The following is a 5,398-nucleotide window of genomic DNA, read 5'->3' as shown; positions in this document are numbered from 1 at the left end:
TCAGAGACTAGTATTGCAACCCCTGCTTTTTTTTTTGTTCTCCATTTGCTTGGTAGATCTTCCTCTATCTGTTTATTTTAAACCTATGTATGTCTCTGCATGTGAGATGGGTCTCCTGAATACAGCAAACTGATGGGTCTTGAGTCTTTATCCAATTTGCCAGTCTGTGTCTTTAATTGGACCATTTAGTCCATTTACATTTAAGGTTAATATTGTTATGTGTGAACTTGATCCTGCCATTATGATATTAACTGGTTATTTTGCTCTTTAGTTGATGCAGCTTCTTCCTAGCCTCGATGGTCTTTACATTTTGGCATGTTTTTGCAATGGCTGGTACCGGTTGTTCCTTTCCATGTTTAGTGCTTCTCTCAGGGTCTCTTGTAAGGCAGGCCTGGTGGTGACAAAATCTCTAAGCATTTGCTTATCTGTAAAGAATTTTATTTCTCCTTCACTTATGAAACTTAGTTTGGCTGAATATGAAATTCTGGGTGGAAAATTCTTTTCTTTAAGAATGTTGAATATTGGCCCCCACTCTCTTCTGGCTTGTAGAGTTTCTACCGAGAGGTCTGCTGTTAGTCTGATGGGCTTCCCTTTGTGGGTAACCCGACCTTTCTCTCTGGCTGCCCTTAAGATTTTTTCCTTCATTTCAACTTTGGTGAATCTGGCAATTATGTGTCTTGGAGGTGCTCTTCTTGAGGAGTATCTTTGTGGCATTCTCTGTATTTCCTGAATTTGAATGTTGGCCTGCCCTACTAGTTTGGGGAAGTTCTCCTGGATGATATCCTGAAGAGTGTTTTCCAACTTGGTTCCATTTTCCCCCTCACTTTCAGGCACCCCAATCAGACGTAGTTTTGGTCTTTTTACATAATCCCATACTTCTTGCAGGGTTTGTTCATTTCTTTTTCTTCTTTTTTCTTTAGATTTCTCTTCTCACTTCATTTCATTCATTTGATCCTCAATCGCTGATACTCTTTCTTCCAGTTGATCGAGTCAGTTACTGAAGCTTGTGCATTTGTCATGTATTTCTCATGTCATGGTTTTCATCTCTGTCATTTTGTTTATGACCTTCTCTGCATTAATTAGTCTAGCTGTCAATTCTTCCACTCTTTTTTCAAGATTTTTAGTTTCTTTGCGCTGGGTACGTAATTCCTCCTTTAGCTCTGAGAAGTTTGATGGACTGAAGCCTTCTTCTCTCATTTCGTCAAAGTCATTCTCTGACCAGCTTTGATCCGTTGCTGGCGAGGAGATGCATTCCTTTGCAGGGGGAGATGCGCTCTTATTTTTTGAATTTCCAGCTTTTCTGCCCTGCTTTTTCCCCATCTTTGTGGTTTTATCTGCCTCTGGTCTTTGATGATGGTGACGTACTGATGGGTTTTGGTGTGGGTGTTCTTCTTGTTTGTTAGTTTTCCTTCTAACACTCAGGATCCTCAGCTGTAGGTCTGTTGGAGATTGCTTGAGGTCCACGCCAGACCCTGTTTGCCTGGGTATCAGCAGCAGAGGCTGCAGAAGATAGAATATTGCTGAACAGTGAGTGTACCTGTCTGATTCTTGCTTTGGAACCTTCCTCTCAGGAGTGTACTCCACCATGTGAGTTGTGGGGTGTCGGTCTGCCCCTGTGAGGGATGTCTCCCAGTTAGGCTACTCAGGGGTCAGGGACCCACTTGAGCAGGCAGTCTGTCCATTCTCAAATCTCAACCTCCGTGTTGGGAGATCTACTACTCTCTTCAAAGCTGTCAGACAGAGTCGTTTGCATCTGCAGAGGTTTCTGCTGCTTTGTTGTTGTTGTTGTTGTTGTTGTTGTTTAGCTGTGCCCTGTCCCCAGAGGTGAAGTCTACAGAGACAGGCAGGCCTCCTTGAGCTGCTATGAGCTCCACCCAGTTCGAGGTTTCCAGTGGCTTTGTTTACCTACTTAAGCCTCAGCAATGGCAGGTGCCCCTCCCCCAGCCTTGCTGCTGCCTTGCAGTTAGATCGCAGACTGCTGTGCTAGCAATGAGGGAGGCTCCGTTGGCATGGGACCCTCCTGGCCAGGTGTGGGATATAATCTCCTGGTGTGCCTGTTTGCTAAGACCCTTGGTAAAGTGCAGTATTGGGGTGGGAGTTACCCGATTTTCCAGGTGTTGTGTGTCTCAGTTCCCCTGGCTAGGAAAAGGGATTCCCTTCCCCCTTGCACTTCCCAGGTGAGGCGATGCCTTGCCTTGTTTCAGCTCTCACTGGTCGGGCTCCAGCAGCTGACCAGCACTGATTGTCTAGCACTCCCTAGTGAGATGAACCCAGTACCTCAGTTGAAAATGCAGAAATCGCCTGTCTTCTATGTCGCTCGCGCTGGGAGCTGGAGACTGGAGCTGTTCCTATTCGGCCATCTTGCTCTGCCCCCCATCATGTATACTCTTTTAGAAAATAGTGAAAGGGGAATCCCTTCTCATCTAGCTTAATGTGGCCAGAATAACCCTAATATCAAGAATTAACAAACACATTATAAAGATTCTAGAATAGTCAAAAATTGTGAGTTTATACTATCTGACTTGAAGACTCTCTATTACCAATAATCAAGACCATCAAATTGGCGTAGGAATATTCACATATATTAATAGGACAGAATCAAGTCCAGAAATATTTATCTTTATAGAATAAACTAACTTCAACAAAGATGTTAAAGTAATTCCATAGAAAAACAAATCTGTTCCATAAGTGAAGGTAGAAAAGCTGAAACTCTATACAATAAAAACAAACCTTGAACTCTATTTCAAATCATACACATAATTTAACAAAAATTCATATGTTAAGCTCCTAGCCCCCAGCAACTCAAAATATGACTGTATTTGGAGAGAGGACCTTTAAAAAAGTAATTAAGGAATAATGTGTTTGTATGTTTGGGCCCTAATCCAATGACTGATGTTCTTCTATGAAGCAAAGATTAGGAGATGGCCAGTGCACAGAAGGGTGATGGTGTAAAGACCTGCAGAACTGTGAGAAAATTAATGTCTCTTAAGGTATGATTTATTCTGAGGCAAAATTCCTCAAATGTGAATCTACAAAGTGAGACATGTGCTTTTATTTATTTATTTATTTTGAATAAGCTGGAGTGCAGTGGCACGATCTCAGCTCACTGCAACCTCCACCTCCCAGGTTCAAGCAGTTCTTCTGCCTCAGTGTCCCACGTAGCTGGGATTATGGACATAATAACTGTTTTGTATTTTTAGTAGGGACAGGGTTTCACCATGCTGGCCAGGCTGGTTTTGTACTCTTGACCTCAAGTGATCCTCCCTCCTCAGTCTCCCAAAGTGCTGGGATTACAGGCATGAGCCACCGCACCTGGCTGACATGTGCTTTTAAAATACCATGAGAGAGGCATTTCCATACCAAAGGGGAAAATCAGAAATAAGAAATGGGTGATGGGTCCCAAGGAAGTCTGAACCTAGCAAGGAAATTTTCATTACATTTTAAAGGCTCAAGAATAATTCTCTTTGGTTCCAGGCTCACTGGGGTAGCTCTGTCTTCTGGGATTCTCAGAAGAAAGATCCTGCCCCCTCCATTTTGGGCAGTGGGCCTGACACCTCTGTTCACGGCCATATATCTCTACTGGATCATTCTGTAGAATCCCAGAAGTCAGTTAGTCTTCTTTAACGGTCTCATCCTTGTTCCCTTCAGTCCAAACCTTTGCTGGTACAACCCCATCTCTATTCCTGGCCTCTGCTGATATGGCTGATTGGATCCATAAGTCACACACCTGTAATCTCTTTATCAAACAGCAACATTCTTGATTTTTCTTCCCAGAGCATAATTGTTCATCTTTTGCAATGTGGATAGCCCGAGAATTGTTCAAATCTTCAAGTTCTAGTTTCTATTTGCGTAATAATTCTTTCCACTAGTCTCTCTCCTCTCCCATTTTGCTATAAGCAGCAAGGAGAAATTAGGTGGTGCCTTCATCACTTCCCTGTGCTTTGTGTCACCTCTCTGTGCACTGGCCATCTCCTTATCGTTGCTTCTTAGAAGAACATCAGTCATTGGATTAAGGCCCAAACATAAAAACACATTCTACCTTTACTCTTTTTGAAGGTCCTATTTCCAAATACAGTCTCATTCTGAGGTGCTGGAGGCTAGGGGTTCAATATATGAATTTTAGATGGGGACACAACTCAGCCCTAACCTATGTCAAGGGTCTATTGAACTGCCTGACTCCACTACATATTGATCTTTTCCTTTTAAGAACTCTTCTGTAATTTATCGTTTATGACACAATTAATTAGATGTATATTTTGTTATTTTCTAATCCATTAAAGTCATTCAATAAAAAAAAAAGTCTTTCAATAAAATAATAATTTCTTCATATCCATCCGTTGTGTTTGGCTGAATCACAGCCCCTACTGGAACGCTGAATTTAAGCAATCTCAAAAATGTTTGGGCAAAATAGTCATTTTCCTTCCTTAATATAAGATTGAGGTAGTCTGGATAAGAAATATTTCCAGTGTTTATTAAATTAATTCAAACAATTATTGCATCTTAGGCAATGTTATAGGCTCCTGGGATAAGGTAGTCAACAAAATGAAATCCCTGCCTTGATGGAACTTAACATTTTATTTGGTGAGACATATAATAAGCAAGTAAATATAAGAATGATGACAGTTTCAGTCAAAGGAAAATACAAATACACACCCACACACAAGCAGAGTAAAAATGAATAGATTGGAATAGGGTTAATAAAATAAAAATATCTAAAAAGTTGAGACTTGAAATGAGTTGTGATATAATTTGTTTTTTGTGGGTTTTTTTGAGATAGAGTCTCACTGCAGCCCAGGCTGGAGTGCAATGGCACGATCTCCGCTCACTGCAACTTCCACCTCCTGGGTTAAAGTGATTCTCCTGTCTCAGCATCCCAAGTAGCTGGGATTACAGGCACGTGCCGCCACGCCTGGCTAACTTTTGTATTTTTAGTAGACGGGGTTTTGCCATGTTGACCAGGCTGGTCTCAAACTTCTAGCCTCAAGTGATCTACCCGCCTCGGCCTCCCAAAGTGCTGGGATTACAGGCGTGAGCCAGCACGCCCAGCTAAAATTAGTTGTGATATAATTTGTTATGAGGTGATGTGCTTTTCTTCTGATTTTAAAGATTAAAAAACAATTGTGGGAGAAAGACTATCCTTGTGGAAACAGAGGGGTGGACAAGACATTACAGTCATGTTCTGCATAAAGACACTTAAGTCAATGACAGACTGCATATAGTTGGTCCCATAAGATTATAATGCTGTGCTTTTACTGCACCTTTTTTATGTTTAGATATGTTTAGATACACAAATACTCACCATGGTGTTATAAAGGCCTACAAGATTCAGTACAGTAACATGTTGTACAGGTTTGTATCCAGGCTATACCATATAGCCTGGGTAATGTAGTGGGCTATA

The sequence above is a fragment of the Piliocolobus tephrosceles genome, chromosome 7, assembly GCF_002776525.5.
Source record: "Piliocolobus tephrosceles isolate RC106 chromosome 7, ASM277652v3, whole genome shotgun sequence".
Taxonomy (NCBI): domain Eukaryota; kingdom Metazoa; phylum Chordata; class Mammalia; order Primates; family Cercopithecidae; genus Piliocolobus; species Piliocolobus tephrosceles.
Note: the sequence above shows the minus strand (reverse complement) of the source record.